The following is a 22,076-nucleotide window of genomic DNA, read 5'->3' as shown; positions in this document are numbered from 1 at the left end:
TACTTTTTACAACTTCAGAAGAGGAGGCGATAGAGCTGGAGGCTGAGTCAGCAATGTAAGACAAAACTTTTTCCTGATGCTCTGGCTTTAAAAGCGGTTTGCCAACTCCTAGAAAACTAAGCCTTCGAAGCCTTATGGAGCCAGACGATGACGCAGGCTCAACACCTCCTGCATTCGGTCCTATTTTGCTCTTGCCACTACCATCAGATCCACCACCAACACCATCATTACCAGCTGCCAACCCCCGCCCAATTCCACGGCCTCTTCCACCAGCCTTCCTCATTTTTTGTAGAAATGTAGACAAAATCCAACAAACTATATAGTAATGTAAAACAAGGTACAAGGTGTCTATAGGACAGGGGAGATTTTGAATTTCTGCACACACTTGTAGACACTGGACACTTATGGATTGTGTGAGGCCCACTGAATATCAGAGCGCTATGTCACAGGCTCGATGGCACAGGTGTGAAAAAAGTGACTACAGGATCACAGAGATTTTGAATTTCTGCACACAGTAGTGGACACTGGACACTTTTGGATTGTGTGAGGCCCACTGAATATCAGAGCGCTATGTCACAGGCTCGATGGCACAGGTGTGAAAAAAGTGACTACAGGATAAGGGAGATTTTGAATTTCTGCACACACTTGTGGACACTGGACACTTTTGGATTGTGTGAGGCCCACTGAATATCAGAGCGCTGTTGTGAGTTCATTTTCCCCTTCATTACTGAGGCCCGAGGAACTCCCTCTTCTGGTAAAGAAAGGTAGTGAGCCTGATTATCAAACACCTGAGGCTGATGATGATGACTGGTTGAGTGGAGTTACTTACTGGATATAAGGCTGCCGACGCCCTTCTGCCCTGTGGGTGATTTCTCTGTGGGATCCTTGGAGACCAGTCTGAATTCCTGCTCCTCTAAAGCTAAGTTTGCTGCTCGGCTTTTTGCATTTGTGCTTTGTCTTTGTTTTGCTTTGTTTTTCTGGATTTCTGCCATTCCCTGCTGGGGTGTGCTGAATTCCTTTAGCTCTGTCTTCTGAAAATACCTGAGTGCTGATTTAGTTTTTGAAGCCTAGCTGCTTCAGGGCCTTTTTCATATCAGCTTGTTGGCTTATGTCTTTGATAGGGTTTTGGCAGATTGCAGACAGCAGCCTTCCTGTCCTTTCCTATCTAGGTAGTTTTGGGCCCCGTCTTTGCTCAGTCTATCTTTCTGTCTGTGTTAGTATTTTCATCTTGCTTCACCGTCATTATATGTTGGGGGGCTGCCTATTGCTTTGGGGGCTGCTCTGGGGCAGTTTAGATTTCCCCTTTCTTTCTTTAGGCCTATGTAATTCTCCGGCTGTGATCGAGGGGTCTAGGGCATCGTAGGAACCCCCCACGGCTACTGCTAGTTGTGTTGATAGGTTCAGGGGTCTGCAATCTGATAGTTGCCAACTTCTCTGGTTTTCTGGACTTAGCTTGTATTTCTGCTTTTGCCTCCTACGGTGACTCATTCATAACAGAGCGCTATGTCACAGGCTCGATGGCACAGGTGTGAAAAAAGTGACTACAGGATAAGGGAGATTTTGAATTTCTGCACACACTAGTGGACACTGGACACTTTTGGATTGTGTGAGGCCCACTGAATATCAGAGCGCTATGTCACAGGCTCGATGGCACAGGTGTGAAAAAAGTGACTACAGGATAAGGGAGATTTTGAATTTCTGCACACACTAGTGGACACTGGACACTTTTGGATTGTGTGAGGCCCACTGAATATCAGAGCGCTATGTCACAGGCAGAAATTGGCTAGTGTATCACAAACTACAAGGTGTATGTAGAATTGGGCAGAATAGGAATCTCCCTAGAGTGTAGGTCTGTAAGAACGGAACAAGTCCTCCACTTATCCTTCCACAGTTACACACAGCTTCACTGTGGCCGTGATAACAGCCGTTACACGGTACTGAGAGGAGCGTGCACGTACACGGCTGTCCGGTGTACGTAAAATTGTCAAGCTCTGTGTTTTTTAAGTATACGGACTTACACACGCTGTCTCTCTATAGTTTTGAATGTGATCAAACAGCAAATATATTTAACTGTTTGAAAGCTAGACAAAACTAGTAGGTGCAGGTCTGTAAGAACGGAACATGTCCTCGACTTATTCTCACAGAGTGACACACAGATAGCTTCACTGTGGCTGTGATAACAGCCGTTACACGGTACTGTGTGAGGAGCGTACACCGCTGTATGGTGTGAAAAAATGCACGCTCAGTACCTCAGCAGGACAAAAAAAAAATTGGGATTGCTTTTAAAAAAGCAGTTTGTAGAGCAGTGGGTAAACAGCAATGCAGCTGTCAGGAAGCCTTAGAAGGCAGCCTAACAACCAACACCGCTGATCCACCACAATATAGCCTCCCCTTGCACTGCACACACAGTGACTGGTGTGTTGTACAGGCAAAATCGCTAGCAGCAGAAGCAGTTTTTTTTTCTTCTTCCCTGCCTAACGCTCTCCCTACAGAATCAGCAGCAGCAACCTCTCCCTATGCTAAGATCGGCAGAAGTAAGATGGCGGTCGGCGTGCACGCCCTTTTATAACCCCTGTGACGCCCACCAAAGCAAGCCAATCACTTGCATGCCCTTCTGAAAGATGGTGGTGACCCCTGCCTATGTGATCACGTTGCCCACAGTGTCCGTGGATCCTGATTGGCTGAAAAAGAGCGCAAAACAAACTTTTGAAACGCGACTTTGGCGCGTAAGTCATCGACCTCGTGGCCGACCTCATCCTAGGGTCGGGTTTCGTTTCATGAAACCCGACTTTGCCAAAAGTCGTCGACTTTTGAAATTTTTCGACCCGTTTCGCTCAACTCTAGCCTCAATTATTGGAGTATAATGTCTTGTATAGAGGATTCTATACTGATAGAGTTGTCTGAAATGATGAATAGATACTTAATGCATCTTTTGTAAAAAAAAATACTTATATATATATTTATATCTTTGTGAATAAATAATTCCTAAAAAAGAAAACATGAATAATTTAGCATAGTTTGGTGCGATCTTCAATCCCATTGCAGTTACTCATGATTGATGGTAAAAATTCCAATAGGAAGTAATTATTGTTCAAAATAAAAGAGACCTGCAAGAATGAATTAATTATGTTTTGTGGATAATATTTAGTCTGCGGCTTAATATTTATTAAAACATAACAGTTCTATGTGATGAGGGATATGGAAGTAGAGGGAGGTGACATCTAATGTGAGATAGATGAAGGAATTCCACTTAGAATCATACTCACTTAATGTCCTGTAAATGCCAATCAGCTGAGTTGAGTCTCTCAAATAACTGAATAACCTAAAAACACAAGGCTGCATAATTTTTTCCGATATTTAAATTGCAGTTGTCTATGTTTATCTCTGATGATCAGCCATGTCTTCATAGGGAACCAAGTATGAAGACTCAGATACTCATCTCTCATGGCTTTTAGCTCAGGAATTATCGTTGACATTTTCAATTTGACTTAATTATTTCAAATAATTCACAAAATTCCCTTCTAACTTGAAAAACAAAGTCAGCATCTGCGACTCAACCTGTTAACCTGCTTGACTTCATGAACTAACCGCCTTTCTGAAAGTTGGAATAACTTAAAAATGTCTTAATATGAGATGGTTTGCACCTATGGTAACTTGTGCCTTTCAGGAGTCGAGAGAGGAGAGCTCTCCATGACCACGTCATACATTTGTGTAGTTTCCTGTCCTTGAATCTCTCTTTAAACCGGTTGATATGATATTTGAGATAATAATAATCTGTATTTATGTAGCGCCAACATATTCCGCAGCGCTTTACAGTTTAAAACACGACGGTCATAAGTTACAACGTTAACAATACAATAATTAAAGCAAAATGAAATGACCTTGCTCGTGAAAGCTCACAATCTACAATGAGGTGGGGGAGATACAGAGTACATGTGTGTATTTACAATGATGGTCCAGCCATCTTGAGGGAGTGGGGGATAGATGGAGAGAGTGAATGGGCTACACACGCACACTGACACATAAAATGACTGATTAAGGAACGTGATCGGCCGCTCTGAACAAATGCGTTTTGAGGGAGCGCCTAAAACTATGCAAGTTGTGGATGATCCTAATTTCTTAGGGTAGAGCATTCCAGAGGCTTGGCACAGCACGGAAGGCTTGGAGTCAGGAGTGGGAGGTATGGATTAGTGCAGAGGTTATTCGAAAGTCGTTTGCAGAGCGCAGCGATCGGCTAGACCGATAGACAGAAATGAGGGAGGAGATGTAAGGGGTGCCGCACTGTGGCTTTGTGGGTGAGAACAAGTACTTTGGATAGGATCCTATAATGAATGGGCAGCCAGTGTAGCGAAATAATGGATTATTATGGCCCATCAAGCCCAGCATTACACAAGATAAGGATGGTCCTATGGAGTACAATGGGGCAAATGAGGTGAACCTCAGGCAGAAGAATTTTTGGGGGATCTAGTCTGATCTCAACCTCTAAAGTGTCCATCTTTGATCTCCTAAGATTAAATGTATTGCACTATAGGAACAGAGAAAAGCGCAAATAGGGTCTTATCCGATGATAAAGGTAAAAGGGTATTAAAGTTCTACTCACCTGATATAGGAGAGGTATAGCGCATGGAATTAATAATCAGCTGCTGCACGTCCAAAGGTCAGACAAGTGACCGCCGAAACATCAACTTCAATGGAATTTTTGGGGGTTTCATGCGCTGCTTGACATAATATACAAAGACCAGTGCATTAAAGGATCGATATTTTATTCTTTTTACCAACGCGTTTCGAAGTATAGACTACTTCTTCCTCAGGGGATGACATACATGAAAAAGTAGCGTTGCTTCCAGATTAAATACACTTCACATTTGAAAATTGGCGCCAATAGTCACATGTTTTTTGAAAGAAAGTCAAAGTTCACACTGTGACGTGCGAATCTATCACATGATTAAACTCGATCATTCATTTCAATATAAAATAACAATATTTCTTTATTAAATTCACAGATAAAATATATAAGAAAAGTGAGAAACGAAAAAAGGGGAAGAAAAAAAGAAAAAAAATCATATCAGAAAAAATCACGAACCAGTCGGAAAAAGTTCAAAAAGGGAGAACCAGCAGGAAACTTCTCCGGTAGTCCTTGGAAAGCTCTCCCGGTGTGTAGGAACTTCCAGCCGCAGAAGGTCCGTTACAGTGTACCAGAATGGAATACTTTCAGAAAAGGGACCTCCAGGAGTGAATTGAAATAATATATATTGACGTGTAAATTGGCGTTCGAATAGCTTTTATTTTGGCTGTATTACCAGGGGCGGACATATCCTTGGTGCCAACTGCACAGGGGCCCAAACGGTAAGGGGGCCATTTCTACCTCCAAAGCAGGTGCAATCTTACATTTTTAAGAGCTCTTGGACTGCAAAGGGCACATATATTGTATTTACACAGGAGCCCTTTTCTGTCTGTGTCCACCAGTGTGTATTTTATTAAAATGGGAGCAAATTTCCCGATACGGTCTAATGTTGATGCATATAGGATTCTTTATATTGAGCCTAGCTGTACTATATACACCCTGAATGGATCACTGTTGGGTGAGTCTTCAGTTGAGATGCATCATTCTAGCACTCAATGCCAGTCTGCTGCAGACATATATGATAACATCATGTAGTCAAGGAGTATTGCAAAATTATTCTACCAATGGCTTTTTACATATTAGTGGTTACCTTTTAGTTTGTTAGCGTGGGTGATCTGGAGCAGGAAACTCCGGGAGTGGACCCTCTGGACCGTGGCACCGAGGGGTCCCGGGTGAGCTGCCAGGTGGAACCGACCTCTATACAGGAGCAGGCCCAGGGGTTCGAGTACCACGGTAGCCGGTACCGCGAGGGGCGGCTCAGGTTGGACCGGAGTAAGACTGAGACTGGAGTAAAGAATGACAGAACAAGACTGGAACCAGGAGACCGGAATGAAACGAGACAGAAAACTGGAACGAGAAGGAATGACAGGAGTAGGAACACTGGAGACAGGACTGGAGTAGGACGGCAGGAACACTGGAGGCTGGACTGGAGCAGGATGGCAGGAACACTGGAGACAGGACTGGAGTAGGACGGCAGGAACACTGGAGACAGAACTGCGGAGAGAACAAGGAACACGGGTAGCAGGACTGAGAAGCTGCTGCGGGGAGCAGCCGAGAACGGAACTGCAGGAGCTGAGTGCACACGATGAAGCGAGACCAGAGTGCTAGGAAACACAATGATCAGGCGCCTCCCTCAGGGGAAAGCGGCCTGATATGGCCCCGTCTGGTCAGCCATTGGTCCAAAGGTGCTTCCGGGTCAGGGCACAGCATAAGAAGCAGGAAGGAGGCGCGGCCGCGGCCTATGGTGCATGCGCATAGCATGCAGGGAAGGCATCGGTCGCGAGCCCATCACAGGTGACGGCCGTCGGGTGGAGAGAGGCTGCGGCGTGGGAGCGGAGGACGACTGCGGCATGGGAGCGGAGGCCAGGTGAGTATGGCAGAGCGGTGTAACATAGTTATTGACTCGCCCCATGTTTCACTCTGCAATCTTCATTCCTTCATTCATTTTCTGACCTCCTTTTATCCTCCAACAAAGCCTTAGCGAAACGCGCGTCGGGGTGGATGCCACTCAGCAGGGAGTCTCCTATTCATCTCCTACACCCCCCCACTATCCATTATTGATATTGCCGGGTCACTTTACTATGGCCACTTTTGCACTTTGTTACTAAGGATATACAGTATGCCACATTGTTAACTATATGCTTCACATTATGTATGTATTTATACAAGTACTGGCATTATACCATTGTATATAACTGACTCCCCAGCTTTTTACCAAATTCTGGGTCTGCTTCCCGTATTTGTGGGGTTTTTTTTGGGGGATTATTGTTACCTTTCTGATTGTTAATAAAGGTGTGTGTGTGTGTGTGTATATACATTCATAAAATATATTTTTGTTTATACTGGGCATTGACGGTTGGTCCATCCTTTTGTTCCACCCTCCTGTTGTGAAGTTTGCAGCCTGATCCAAATGTCATATTTCTGTTTTATTGGAGTGTCTCGTCCAGTAATAAAGGCTGGATGTGAGGCCTGTGTGTGTTCTGGGTGCAGTTGTCTTCATTAGTCCATATATTAGCACAGCTTCTATCCTGCACTTATTTCCTCTTCATGTATTTTTTTTTTCTCCTTAGGCCTTGTTCACACCTTCAATGTTTATAAGCCAAAACCAGGAGTGGGTGATAAATACAGAAGTGGTGACGTGTTTCTATTATACTTTTCCTCTGATCGTTGCACTCCTGATTTTGATAACCAATACTGATGTAAAGTAAAATACTGACCAAATACTGAACGTGTGAACGTGGTCTTATTTACAGCCTGTTTTCTCTGCCCTCCTTGAGATTGTAGATGCTTTTCCCCCTCTCTATATTGGAAATGATTACATTTATCACTCCCTGCTGTCTCCATGGCTCATACAAATCAGCGTACAATTGTTCCTTGTACTGTCCGTGTGAAGGGTGAGAGCAGAAATGGCTATCAGAATCGGGAGCGCTGACGGATTTCTAACATTTTTGCAGGGCTCTGACTCTGGCAAAATTGTAGTCTTCATTAAAACAAAAATTTCTGTTTGCGAAGTTGCTTTACTTTGCATTTAGGAAGCAAATGAACAGTAAAATAAAAATCTATTAGTGTGTACAAGTGTACAGTACATAACCATTAACGGGAATCTGTCACCAGGTTTATGCTTTACAATTCGAGAGCAGCATAAAATGGGGTCAGAAACCCCGACTCCAATGTTGCATAATTTACTGGGTTCCTTTCTGTAGTTCCGATACAGTCAGCGCTGATCTGCTGCAGCTCTGCTAGGCTTCTAATTGATGAGCTCTTAATTGACCTTGTTCTCCCGGCACTGTGCGTAGGAAGAAAGCTGCCGATCGATGGTGGGGGACCGGGGTAAGACGGAGCTCGTGAGTAATGAGTTGTATACGGCAGGAGCTCTTAATGAGAGGACTAGCAGAGCTGCAGAAGATAAAACTACAGCTGGCAGCCCAGGAATTGAGCCAGTGTTGGAATTGGTGGTCTGTACCCCTCCAACGATTAATCACTCCGTTCCGATCTTTGGTTATGACTGTCTGGATTGATAGTCGGCTTCTCCATGCTTTGCTGAGAGATCCTCTGCGTGTGTATACAGCTAGATCTCAGGATCCCCTAACCTCATCATACGGGAGATTGATCCCGATCCTGACCCCTTTCCGTGTGAATTGTCCATATATTCTACTCATCCGCCATAGTTCCTGTCTTCAGCAGAATACTGAATATTTCATTTTTTTTTTCTGTCCTTCTGGCATTTCCTGTCTCGAAACTCTTCCATGCCACGTCCTTGACTGATAATGGGTTCTATTTTTTCTTCTTTAGTGTCTTTTTTTATCTTTTTTTTTTTTTAATTGAAATGATGAAAGATGAATAGACTTTAGAAGACAAAGCAATGGTGTTCTGCTAAACATTCCTATCAGTAGATTATTTAATAATCTCTGCACATTGGAGAAACTTGAGTCCACCAAGGTCTGTACGAAAATTAAAGCAGAAAAAAAAAAAATCCGTAAGCATCAGGAGAGCAAATTTAAAGGGTTTGTCTGGGCAAAAAGAAAGAAAAGGTTCCCGGTTGTTTGGATCTGGAAAAACAACAAACTATGGTACTTGATATTTTCCTATCCGGCGCCCTGCTGGATCCGGCGCTAGTTGCTCCGTAGTCTGCGCTGGTATCGGAAGAGGAGATGTTGCCATTCCACCTGCAACAGGACCGCTGCAGCCTGTCATTTGAGCAGTGCATTATCAAAAAATCAACTAAAGATGTGCTGCTCAATTCACCTGACTGCTGCAGCCAATCACTGGCTGCACAGATCCTGCTGATGGCGGAACGGTGACTTGTCAGAGTCCCTTTTTCAGCACAGACCACGAAGCAACGTGCACCGGATTCAGGTAGGTAGGATCAGGTAAGTTTATTTATTTTACAGATCAAATCCCCATGGGAAACTTTTTTTTTTTTGCCTGGTCAACCCCTTTTTAAAGTTGTACACTGTGCCTTGGGTGCGGAAGTTACAGTTGTGGCCAAAAGTATTGACACCCCTGCAATTTTGTCAGATAATAATTTCTTCCTGAAAATGATTGCAAACACAAATTCTTTGGTATTATTATCTTCATTTAATTTGTCTTAAATGAAAAAACACAAAAGAGAATGAAGCAAAACATTGATCATTTCACACAAAACTCCAAAAATGGGCCAGACAAAAGTATTGGCACCCTCAGCCTAATACTTGGTTGCACAACCTTTAGCCAAAATAACTGCGACCAACTGCTTCCGGTAACCATCAATGAGTTTCTTACAATGCTCTGCTGGAATTTTAGACCATTCTTCTTTGGCAAACTGCTCCAGGTCCCTCATATTAGAAGGGTGCCTTCTCCAAACTGCCATTTTTAGATCTCTCCACAGGTGTTCTATGGGATTCAGGTCTGGACTCATTGCTGGCCACCTTAGGAGTCTCCAGTGCTTTCTCTCAAACCATTTTCTAGTGCTTTTTGAAGTGTGTTTTGGGTCATTGTCCTGCTGGAAGACCCATGACCTCTGAGGGAGACCCATCTTTCTCACACTGGGCCCTACATTATGCTGCAAAATTTGTTTGTTGGTAGTCTTCAGACTTCATAAAGCCATGCACACGGTCAAGCAGTCCAGTGCAGCAAAGCAACCCCAAAACATCAGGGAACCTCCGCCATATTTGACTGTAGGGGCCGTGTTCTTTTCTTTGAATGTCTCTTTTTTTCTCCTGTAAACTCTATGTTGATGCCTTTGCCCAAAAAGCTCTACTTTTGTCTCATTTGACCAGAGAACATTCTTCCAAAACGTTTTAGGCTTTTTCAGGTAAGTTTTGGCAAACTCCAGCCTGGCTTTTTTATGTCTCGGGGTAAGAAGTGGGGTCTTCCTGGGTCTCCTACCATACAGTCCCTTTTCATTCAGACACTGATGGATAGTACGGGTTGACACTGTTGTACCCTCGGACTGCAGGGCAGCTTGAACTTGTTTGGATGTTAGTCGAGGTTCTTTATCCAACATCCGCACAATCTTGCGTTGAAATCTCTTGTCAATTTTTCTTTTCCGTCCACATCTAGGGAGGTTAGCCACAGTGCCATGGGCTTTAAGCTTCTTGATGACACTGCGTACGGTAGACACAGGAACATTCAGGTCTTTGGAGATGGACTTGTAGCCTTGAGATTGCTCATGCTTCCTCACAATTTGGTTTCTCAAGTCCTCAGACAGTTCTTTGGTCTTCTTTCTTTTCTCCATGCTCAATGTGGTACACACAAGGACACAGGACAGAGGTTGAGTCAACTTTAATCCATGTCAACTGGCTGCAAGTGTGATTTAGTTATTGCCAACACCTGTTAGGTGCCACAGGTAAGTTACAGGTGCTGTTAATTACACAAATTAGAGAAGCATCACATGATTTTTCGGACAGTGCCAATACTTTTGTCCACCCTCTTTTTTATGTTTGGTGTGGAATTATATCCAATTTGGCTTTAGGACAATTCTTTTTGTGTTTTTTCATTTAAGACATTAAATGAAGATAATAATACCAAAGAATTTGTGTTTGCAATAATTTTCAGGAAGAAACTGAGTATTATCTGACAAAATTGCAGGGGTGTCAATACTTTTGGCCACAACTGTATGCAGAGTAGTAAACTAAAGCGCTCTAGCTCCCATAAAATCGTAGATTTTTGTTCTTCCATTAAAAGCATTAGACAAATGGCATGCTCATGTGGGGCAGCTCAGGGAACAAGGGACGCATTTCAATCAATAAGATCTTTATCCCAATTGGATAAAGCTGGAGCGCTTTTGTCCTTTCTTCATGTGATTCATGGTTGTCCTGGCAGAGCTCCGTGCACCCGTGGCAGACCGGTAAGCTGGTTACTTTTTCTTTATTCTATAGAGTAATAAACTACCAGCGAAGAGGAGATTTTAAAAAAAAAAAAAAAAAATGCTTTGTACATATAGTGGAAAATTTTCACGGATAAATTCAGCCCCCGGGAGCAGATTTTTTTTAAATATGCATGTCCTTTCTTTGTGCGGATTTGCAGACCAAATTTCTTGCAGTGCGTAGGGTGAAGTCTTCCACAGACCCACAACCAAAATCCACTCCAAACAACAAATCATATGAAATTTGGAGAAGAAATTCTGCAGATACGATGCAGAAAACTGCTTCAAGTCTGCTACGTTTGCAGGTGTGCGAGTTCCCTTACTGGGTTGATGTAGAAAGAAAACTCTCGGGTTTTATTCTCATCAGGGTTTTTTTTTTTTTTTTACTTTTTAAAACGTAACGCTAAGAGATCCCCAGGAGTACACTCAGAAGGTGATCATAGAGCACCTTTAGTGAAAATGAATGCCAAAAGAGTCGCTTTTTGGCTTCCCGATATGTGATATCTATATTGGCATGGCTGTTGAGTCTGGTGATTGTCTGCAGTGGTCACATGATGTCAGCACTGCAGTCATGTCAACAAAGAACGCTGCATTGTCAAAGACTGGAGTGTTAGGCTGTGTGCACACGCTGCGGATTTTGCTGCGGTTCCGCAGCGGTTTTGGCCGCTGCGGACCCTCAGCAGTTTTTGCTGCGGTGTACAGTACCATGATTCCCTATGGGAATCAAAAACCGCAATGCAGACGGTGCGGAATTTTCCGCGCGGATTATCTGCGGATTTCAATCCGCAGAAAGAATTGACATGTCAATTCTTTCTGCAGATTCTGCTGCGGTTTGCCATCTCCTCCATTGAGGAGATGAAAAACCGCAGAGCAATCCGCAGGTAAAACGCAGGTCTTTTGACCTGCGGTTTTACCTGCGGATTTTACAGAATCCGCACCTAATCCACAGCATGTGCACACAGCCTAAGGGGGTAAGTAAGCTTGGTTTTGTTATTTTTACTCAGACTGAGAAAAGAAGAATAGTTATACAGATCTAGAGTTTAAAGAAAAAAAGGGGAAGGAATCCTGTCTTGTCTGGTAAAGCTATTTTCCTGCAGTTGTAGGGTTAATCTGCAGGTAAGTACTGTAGTGTTAAAATCCTGCCTGGCTGCATTTCTGGAGCAGCAACTACAGGGAGAAAATTAACTTGCAGTATATCCTCCTGTAGCCGCTCGTTTACAGTCATTGGGGCAGTGCAGGGAGCCGTAAGGCTAAGGGCCCCGTCACACATAGCGACTCACCAGCGATCCCGACAACGATATCAACGTGTCAGGATCGCTGGTGAATCGCTACATGATCGCTGATGAGCTGTCAAACAGACAGCTTCACCAGCGATCAGCACCAGCGACGCCGAGCGTGCGGCGTCGCTGTGTTCGTTAGTTACCAGCTCCCTGCATCAGCGCGCTGGTAGCTAACGTACACATCGGGTATCTAAGGAACACATGTCCCTTAGATACCCGATGTTTACGTTAGTTACCAGCTGATCGCTGGTCTCCCGCCTGTCAACACAGCGATGCGTGCTGGCCAGCGGGAGACCAGCGATGGAAGAAATGTCCAGAGGTTTCCGAGAGCGATCAGCGATACCGGCAGGGGGGCCGGTCACTGATTGCTGTCACACACAGCGATCTCGCTGGTGAGATCGCTGTTGTCACAAAACTTGAGACTCAGCAGCGATCTTGCTAGCGAGATCGCTATGTGTGACGGGGCCTTAAGTCTATGTGCACACGTAGCGGAACTCTCGCGGAAATTACCGCAAGAATTCCGGATTCCATTCCGCAGAAGAATCGCATTTAAATTCCCGCGGAAAAACAAGCGTTTTGCAAGCGTAATTAGCTTGCAAAATGCTAGCGTTTTTCCAAGCGATCTGTAGCATCGCTTGGAGAACTGATTGACAGGTTGGTCACACTCGTCAAACATAGTATTTGACGAGTGTGACCAACATTTTACTATTGAGGCTGCCTATGTGGCATCAGTACTAAAAGATAGGATGTAAAAAATAATTAAAATAAAAAAATATTGTTATTCTTACCTTCCGGCGTCCTGCGCAGCCTTCCCCCCTCTCTCCACGCTCCCGGTCCCAGTAATCCTTTGCGCGAATAACCGCGAGATGTCGTGCTCCCGCGAGATCTCGACATCATCGCGGTTATTCTCGCAAAGGATTACTGGGACCGGGAGCGTGGAGAGAGGCGGGAAGGCTCTGCAGGGCGCTGGAAGGTGAGAATAACAATATTTTTTTATTTTAATTCTATTTTTTTACAGGGATATGGTACCCAGAGCCCGGAGGACACTCTCCTCTCCTCCGGACCGTGGGTACCGCAAATGTTCTGCTTACTTTTCGCATGGTGGGCACAGCCACATGCGGAAAGTAAGCAGAACAATGGATTCCTACGTGGGCGGAATCGCCGCAATTCCGTAAGTTAATGAGCATGCTGCGTTTTTTACCGCGAAGCGATTCCGCCGCGGGAAAAACTGCAGCATTAGCACAGCATTGCGGAATCCCATAAGGAATGCATGGGATCCTTATTTTTCGCGTTTTCACGGCAAAATCGTGCGTTTTAAACCGCGACGTGTGAACACAGCCTCAGTGCACACGTAGTTTTAGGAGCTGCGGATTTTTCCCTGTGGATTTAGAAAAGACCTGCGGTTTGGCCCTGTGGTTTCTCACCTCACAATGGTGAAGGTAGGAAACCGCAGCGGAATCCGCACAAAGAATTGACATGCTGCGGATTGTAACCCACAGCAAATCCGCGCGGAAAAATCCGCAGCATGTGCACAGCGTTTTTGGCTTTACCATTGCAAAGAATGGTACTGTACAGCGACCGCAGGGCCAGAAACGCTGCGGATCCGCAGCAGAATCCGCACCATGTGCACATAGCCTTACACTCACCACTTATTATACAGTGAAAGCTCTATAATCACTGTCACACTTTGATCATCTGCACTACACAACTACACACACACTTCAGAGCAGGCTGTCAATAAAACTGTTAGCAGTGACCGTAACCGCCCCAATTACTGGAATCGAGCGGCTACAGGGAGAATATAAGCTAATCTTCTCCCTGTAGCCACTGCTCCAGAAATGTGGCCAGACAAGATTTTAACCCTATATCTGCAGGTAAATAGCATCTCTGGACATGACCGGTTCCCTATAAGACTAAAATTTGAACCCGCGATCTAACACTTCAACAGACATAAGACTCCAGGATGAAAACTTCCTCCAGAATTTTGAGTTTTGGAAAGGGTTACCTTACTACTGCCAATCGTCCAACGAGCGAGCAAAAGTCTTGTTCGTCAGGTGAAATTTATTTTTTAAGCTTGCGGAACAATTAGTCTGTGCCATGAATGATTTTCCTGTCTATCCAGGCTGGTAAACAACCCGTGATCGGCTTACATGTAGCGACTTACTTGGTGGACATTCAGCGCCGCGGGTCGGCTAGTCTAGTATAAGAAATTCCGGCACTCAAAAAAAGTATATGCAGAAGAAATTTATTTGTACAACAGAATCTCCCAAAATTATGACATTTCGGTCTACAACTCAGACCTTCATCAGACTGGGAACAAAAGACAGAAAAACACAAAAAAATAAAAAATAAAAATCAATTAAAAACCACTGTGTTTCAGAATCAATATTACAAGGGATAGTGGAAGATGATACTCATCATAAATGTATAAATATATGTCAAAAAACGAGAAACACCAGTTAACACAAGGTTCACACTTCATATATGACAGACGTATCTAAAATGTTGATAATATAACAAAGTTACTTGTAACATGTTTAGTTGCGTACAGGAAAAAAAAAAAAAAAAATTTTGGAGAAATTACCAGACCAAAAGGAAATATACGAGAATAACTAGTACCTAGAGGTATGGAGATATATGTGAGCATGGAAAGTCCATGGAAGGCAACCACGATAAGTAGCAATATTCTCTGTAGGAATCAATAAGAGTATTAATAAAAAAAACATTAAGGAAATAAGGAAAAAAAAAATGACAAATGAAATATAAAAAAAACCCTGTTTCAGGAAACCAAACAATTTAAAAAACAAACTCGTCAGAGCAGATATAGGTTCCTCCCAGAAAAAAAACTAAACAATTGTTTCTCCAGACTCCCAAAAGGGGCACTTATCCATGCCTCCAATGTGCTCAGTGTTCTAACTTACTAAAAGGTGATAAGTTCTCCCATCCTTCTAACGGTTCAGACACTCCAATAAAAGATTTTTTCACTTGCGATTCCAAGTATGTAGTTTACGCAATTAAATTTCCATGTGGGAAAATCTATGTTGGGGACACTACACAGGCGGTCAAAGACCGGATCTCCCAACACAAGTCTGACATTAGATTTAGATACTTCTGCCAGGGGCGGGCTGGGGGGCAGGAGGGCATATGCCCCCCGGGCCGGTGCCTAAGCTGTTGCACAGGGCCGCTGGAGGGCCGGCAGTGATTTATACATAGCGCACCTGTAGTGCACGGTTACGTCATCCCCCAGCCGCCCCGACATGCAGGCTGCAGCAGTATGTCATGAGCAGGTCTAAACTGGCAGTGGCAATAGGCTGAAGGTAAATTGGGCGCTGCGGCCCCTTTAAATCTTTCTGCGGCTGGGCACAGCCAGGGAGCCGCAGAGAGTAGTTGCAGGGAAGCTTCCGGCTCTGTTCCTGCAGCAGGAGTATGACAGCTCCACTCCTCAGCGGCTCAAGCTGCTGGATGGCTTCTGCTGTATATTCTGCTGCCTGAGGCCATGGAGTTCCTGCACTGCTTGCAGGTGAGCACCTTCCCATGATTCATCTCCTTCCTGTCTGCTTCACCTCCTGCGTGGGCTTCTTCATCCTGGGTGGTAAGAGGGTGTATTATACCAGATAGCCAGCTATCATAGACATTACTGCAGCTCTCCCCATTACAGGTGCAGTAATGCTGTCACTCAGGCTGTAGGGAAAGGCTTCCTCACACTGGAGTCCTCATATTCTACAGGGGCCCTCATATTCTACAGGGGCCGGAGGTTTGTGCATAGACTAGTGAGGAGGAGAAGAAGTCTGGATTCTGTCTTGTGGCTGCGGTTGATTTATGGCAGCTGCTTGAACTTTTTCTGAGACCCCTGATCTGTGACATTTGAAACAGCTGCCATAAATCCCATCATACTACAGACAGAGCGACCGACTGACCCCGCAGACCAGAATCCTGCACTGGACTGAGAACTGTGACCCAGGCAGCAGAACACCAATGATAAGACCATCTGTATCCCTACCTCTCCATATATATGTGTGTGTGTGTGTGTGTGTATATATATATATACACACACACATATATACATACACACACACTAGCTATGAACCCCTTTCTACGCCCGGGTGGCGAGCATTTTTATTGGTATATGGTCGGGGGTGCCTTGGAATACGAAGTCCAGGGTATCCTTGACTCTCGCTTAGTGAGAGGGTCCGTGCAGTATCTGGTGCACTGGAAGGGCTACGGTCCGGAGGAAAGGTCCTGGGTCCCTGCTGGTGACATTTATGCCAAGGGGGTTGATCAGGAAATTTCACCTCCTTCACCCTAACAAACCAGGTTTTGAGGGTCCGGAGGCCCCTCTTAGAAGGGGGGGTACTGTCACGTCGCCGTCAGACACAGGGACTGCTGTTCCTGCCTCGGCCACTGGGAGGCGCCGGACTGTCACGTCGCCGTCAGATACAGGGACTGCTGTTCCGGTCTCAACCACTGGGAGGCGCCGGGCGGTCACGTCACCGTCAGGCTCGGGGACGGCTGTTCCTGCCTCGGCCACTAGGAGGCGCCGTGGTTTCCCTGTGGTTGGTGGTGACAGAGAAGGTGCTCCTGCGCAGGCATCTGGTGGGCGCAGGCTCTGCTCCTCTGTCAGTCATGAAAGGGTTGGTGCATCACCATCTGGCCTGGTCCTGGGGGCGGTCCAAATGACATCATCAGACTGTGAACCTGTGAGGGGTAGCCTGATCCTTCAAATACCTTGGGGCCTGTCTTGCAGGCCGCCACATATAGTCTTGGTTTCCCCAGTGTGCTAGTTTATTTGCTATTTTTGATTCTGACCTTTGCCTGGATTTCTGACTCTGCTCCTGCCTGACGATTTTGCACCACTTCCGCCCTCCTGGTTTACGACTCTGACCTTGGCCTGGTTTTTGACACTGCGACTGCCTAACGATTTTGTACCTCTACCTCCCTCCCGGTTTATGACTCTGACCTTGGCCTGGATTTGACTCTGCTACTGTCTGCCGTTTTTGTACCTCTGCTGCCCGCCTGGTTTAGACTTGGATTCCTGACTACGCTTTTGGTCCCATTTTTAACCCCTTTCTGGCGACCGTCCTACTCTGATCCGCTGCTTTTATTCAGACAGCCACCTCCTGGGCTCTGCTGTAAATCCAGATCCCTGTATAGGGGTAAAGGGTATTGGGTTTGCTCGGGGTGCTGTCTTACTGCAGCCCAGACTCGCAGACGGACGTCACAGGTATGCCTCAAACAAAGTTTACCAGAGTTGCTTGCTTGTTAGCCAATATTGGCTCTAGGTTTTCCTGTGGCATGATGTTGTGTAATTTGCCTTTATAGCGTGGATCGAGGTTGCTGGCCAACCAGTAGTCGTCATCCCTCATCATTTTGGCAATGCGGGGGTCCCTTTTTAGGATCCGCAAGGCATAATCACTCATGTGGGCCAATGTTCCAGGTGTCAATGCTGCACTGGCAGTGGTGGGTGGAGGAGCACTTTCTGGCAAATCCACATCCCTCCAGCCACGCACAAACCCTGTACCTGACCTTGGCACGCCCACATTTTCTCTTGCCCCCTGAGAAGCATCCTCCTCCCTAAAATAATCATCCCCCTCATCCTGCTCTTCCTCCACCTCATCCAGGACAGTTCCCCGACCAGACAATGGCTGACTGTCATCAAGGCTTCCCTCCTCCTCCTCCGCTGCAGACGCCTGCTCCTTAATGTGCGTCAAAGTTTGCATGAGCAGACGCATAAGTGGGATGCTCATGCTTATGATGGCGTCGTCTGCGCTTACCAGCCTTGTGCATTCCTCAAAACACTGAAGGACTTTACAGAGGTCTTTCAGCTTTGACCACTGCACACCCAACAACTCCATGTCTACCCTCAAACTGCCTGCCCGTGTATCCTCCCACAAATGCATTGCAGCCTGCCTCTGTTCGCACAGCCTCTCAACCATGTGCATGGTGGAGTTCCATCTTGTAGCAACGTCTATGATTAGGCGGTGCTTGGGGAGGTGAAGTGATCGCTGCAGCTTCTGCATACGACTGGAGTGTACGGGCGAGCAACGGATGTGCGAGCACAGTCTTCGCACCTTATGGAGCAGGGCTGTTAACTCCGGATAATTATTTAGGAAGCACTGCACCACCAGGTTCAAGGTGTGAGCCAGGCAAGCTATGTGTGTGTTTTGCAAGGGCTATGGCTGCCACAAAATTCTGCCCATTATCACTGACTACCTTGCCTGCCTCAAGATGTAGACTGCCCAGCCATGACTCAGTTTGTCGATGCAAGTAGTCGGCCAATACCTCAGCGGTGTGTCTGCTGTCGCCCAAAGACATCATTTTTAAAACAGCCTGCTGCCGCTTACCAGTAGCTGTTCGATAGTGGGATACTTCGTGTGCAACCCTGACAGTTATGGATGGAGTGCTCGTGCGACTGCGCTCTGTCGACGAGCTTTCGCTTCTGGAGGAGGAGGGTCGAACGCCTACAGCCAACTGTTTCCTATACCGTGGGCTAGGCAGCACTGTTCCACCGCCGCTGTCCCCTGTGGAGCCTGCATCCACCACATTAAACCAGTGCGCAGTGATGGACACGTAACGGCCTACTGGCCCATGCATCTGTTGTGAGGTGCACCTTTCCACTCACTGATTGTTTTAGTGCATGGACAATGTGATCTTTCACATGCAGGTGGAGGGCAGGGATGGCTTTTTGAGAAAAAAAGTGCCGACTGGGTAGGTCATAGCATGGGACAGCGTAGGCCATGAGCTCTCAGAACGCTTCGCTTTCAACCAAACGGAAGGGCATCATCTCTAATGAGATCAGTTTGGCAATGTAGGCGTTCTAAGCCAGTGTACGCGGATGAGAGAATGAGTACTTTCTTGTCCTACTCAGAGTGTCTGGTAGGGTGAGCTGGACTGGAGAGCTGCATATGGGGGAACTAGCCGTGGATCCGACGGACTGAGAAAGGGATGGTGTTGATGGCCTAGATTCAGTGTTTCGTTGCCAAAATATTGTGATTGCCTGACTGCTGTGACCTTGCGACGACACCCCAACATTTCTTGATGGTGGTGTGCTTTTGCCGGTGGCCTTACAGTGGGGGAAGCAATGGAGCGTTGCTGGCTACCTTCAGTCGGAGCAGGTGCACATGTGCTACCTGAGGTTTTGTAGTCCGTCCACGCTTGAAAGTGCATGTTGGTTAAATGTCTAAGCATGCAACTGGTATTCAAATTTCGTAGATTTTTCCCTTGGCTAAAGGTCCTTCGGCACTTCTTACAGATAACTTTTGCGTCATCAGTAGGATTTTGTTCAAAAAAGTGCCACACTGCACTCTTCCTACTATGGTATAAATTTTCAGGGCTTGCACGCTGTGCTAATTTGACCATCTTGCCAAACTGTCCTGCAACACTTTTCGTTTTCTTACCACGTTTTTTGACAGCTACGGGCCTGCCAGATAACCGCTGCTGCGATGACGATGCCTGCTGTGGATCCTTCTCTTGTTCTGACCTATTGCACCCTCTTCCCCCAATGGATGCCAATTCGGGTCAACAACTAGGTCATCCATCACCTCCTCTTCAATGTCATCTGTACTTTCTTTCCTCTGTGTCACCGTGTAAGGTGGTATAGTATGCAGGAAGGGGCACCTGAGTTTCATCAGGGTCTGATTCTGGCTCAGTAGACTGTGAGGGCAATGTAGTGCTCTGGGTGAATGTACCAGCAGAATCATCTAGCAGTGGCTGTGCATCAGTGCACTCCATGTCAGATTCATCTTGGACTGGGAAATTGAGGATTTGACTTGATAACCCAGGCATGGTATGTGAAAAGAGCTCCATGGAGTAATCTGAAGTGTGGGCTGCCGCATCCTTCACTTTTGGTGTGGGTGAAGGACACAAGGAAAGGTGTTGTTCTTGACCAGAAGCCTGCACTGACGACTCTGTGCTTGCAGTTTTTATAACTTCAGAAGAGGAGGCAACAGAGCTGGAGGCTGTTTTGGCAATGTACGCCAAAACCTGTTCCTGATGCTCCGGCTTTAAAAGCGGTTTACCAACTCCCAGAAAAGGGAACCTTAAAGGCCTTCTTGTGCCAGACGATGACACAGGCTCAACACCTCCTGCCTTAGCTGCTATTGTGCTTTTGCCAGAACCAGCCGATGCACCACCATCAGTACCAGCTGTGCCTCCCCGCCCACGTCCGCTGCCTCTTCCACCATACTTCCTCATGTTTGGGAAAATGTACCAAAAATACCAGCAGAGAGATGGTACTGTATGAGGAGCGTACAGCTGTGTAAGTTGTCTGGAAAAATTTAAATCTCCGCATATATTTTGTTAGTCACAGACGCTCTCCCAGTATGTATTTGACCGCAATCCAACAAGCAGATATACAGTACTGTATCAGAAGTGTACAGATGTATACGTTTTTGGTGAAACTGTCAATCTCCGCATATGTATTTACGGAGTGTCACACACACACACGCTGACTCTGTATAGATGTGTGTTATGAATGAGTCACCGAAGAGGAAAAAGCAAGCTAAGCCCAGAAAACCGGAGAGGTTGGTAACTAGCGGATTGCAGACCCCTGATCCTATACACACAACTTGCAGTAGCCGTGGAGCGTGCCTACGGTGGTCCTAGACGCCTCGTCACGGCCAAGAGAACTAAATAAACCTAAAGAAAGAAAGGGAAAATCTAAACTGCCCCAGAGCAGACCCCAAAGCAATAGACAGCCCCCAACATGTATTGTCGGTGAAACAAGATGAAAACACAAACACAGATAGAAAGATAGGCTGAGCAAACGATGGGGCCCTCACTAACTAGCAAGGACAGGAAAGAAAAGCTGCTGTCTGCAATCACGCAAAAAAAAACCCTGCCAAAAAATGTCCAACACGTCTGATAGAAAAAGGCCCTGAAGTCGCTAGACTTCAATTCCCTATATCAGCACTCAGGTATATTCTGAAGACAGAGCAAAGAGATCAACTGATCAGAAACAAAATGGGGATTCAGCCCAGTCCCAGCCAGGGCTGGCTGAACACAAAAACTAAGTAAACCAGACAAAAAACTCATGAACAATAGCAGAGAAAACTTAGCTTTAAGAAGGCAGGAATCAAACTGGAAACCAGAAGCCACAGTCAGGAGAAATCACCAGCAAGAAACTAGGGAGTCGGCTGCCTTAAATCCAATCAGAAATTCCTGATGTCCAATCACAGTCCTCTTCCTCAGGTGGCCGGTCTCTGCCATTTAGATCAGATCTCTTACCTCCCTTCACCAACAGAGGGAGTCCAGATAGAGAACTCACTACTCCTCTGTCAGCACAGCCAGCTCCATAACCCTCACCAGAAGCCAGAGGCAAACCCGAAAATGAGCTCACAACAGTACCCCCTCCTTGAGGAGGGTTCACCGAACCCTCATCCACGCCACCGGGCCGATCAGGATGGGCCCGATGAAAAGCACGAACCAATCTATCGGCATGAATATCAGAGGCAGAGACCCAAGAATTGTCCTTCTGGCCATAACCCTTCCACTTGACCAAATACTGGAGTCTCCGTCTAGCCAGACGAGAATCCAGTATTTTCTCTACCTCATATTCCACATTACCTTTAACCAATACAGGGTCAGGAGGTGCCGCCATAGGAACTACTGGCTCAACATATCTCTTCAACAGCGACTTATGAAACACGTTATGGATCTTAACCGTAACAGGAAGAGCCAATCAAAAAGAAACCGGATTAAGAAGGTCCAATAAATCTTGGCTTGAACTTTGGAGAAGCCACCTTCATAGAGATATTCTTTGATGACAACCAAACCATATCACCCACTTTAAACCGGGGACCAATGGTCCTATGCCGGTTAGAAAACCGCT

Source organism: Dendrobates tinctorius, unplaced genomic scaffold (assembly GCF_039654945.1).
Source record: "Dendrobates tinctorius isolate UK_male_01 unplaced genomic scaffold, ASM3965494v1 ptg000059l, whole genome shotgun sequence".
Taxonomy (NCBI): Eukaryota; Metazoa; Chordata; class Amphibia; order Anura; family Dendrobatidae; genus Dendrobates; species Dendrobates tinctorius.
Note: the sequence above shows the minus strand (reverse complement) of the source record.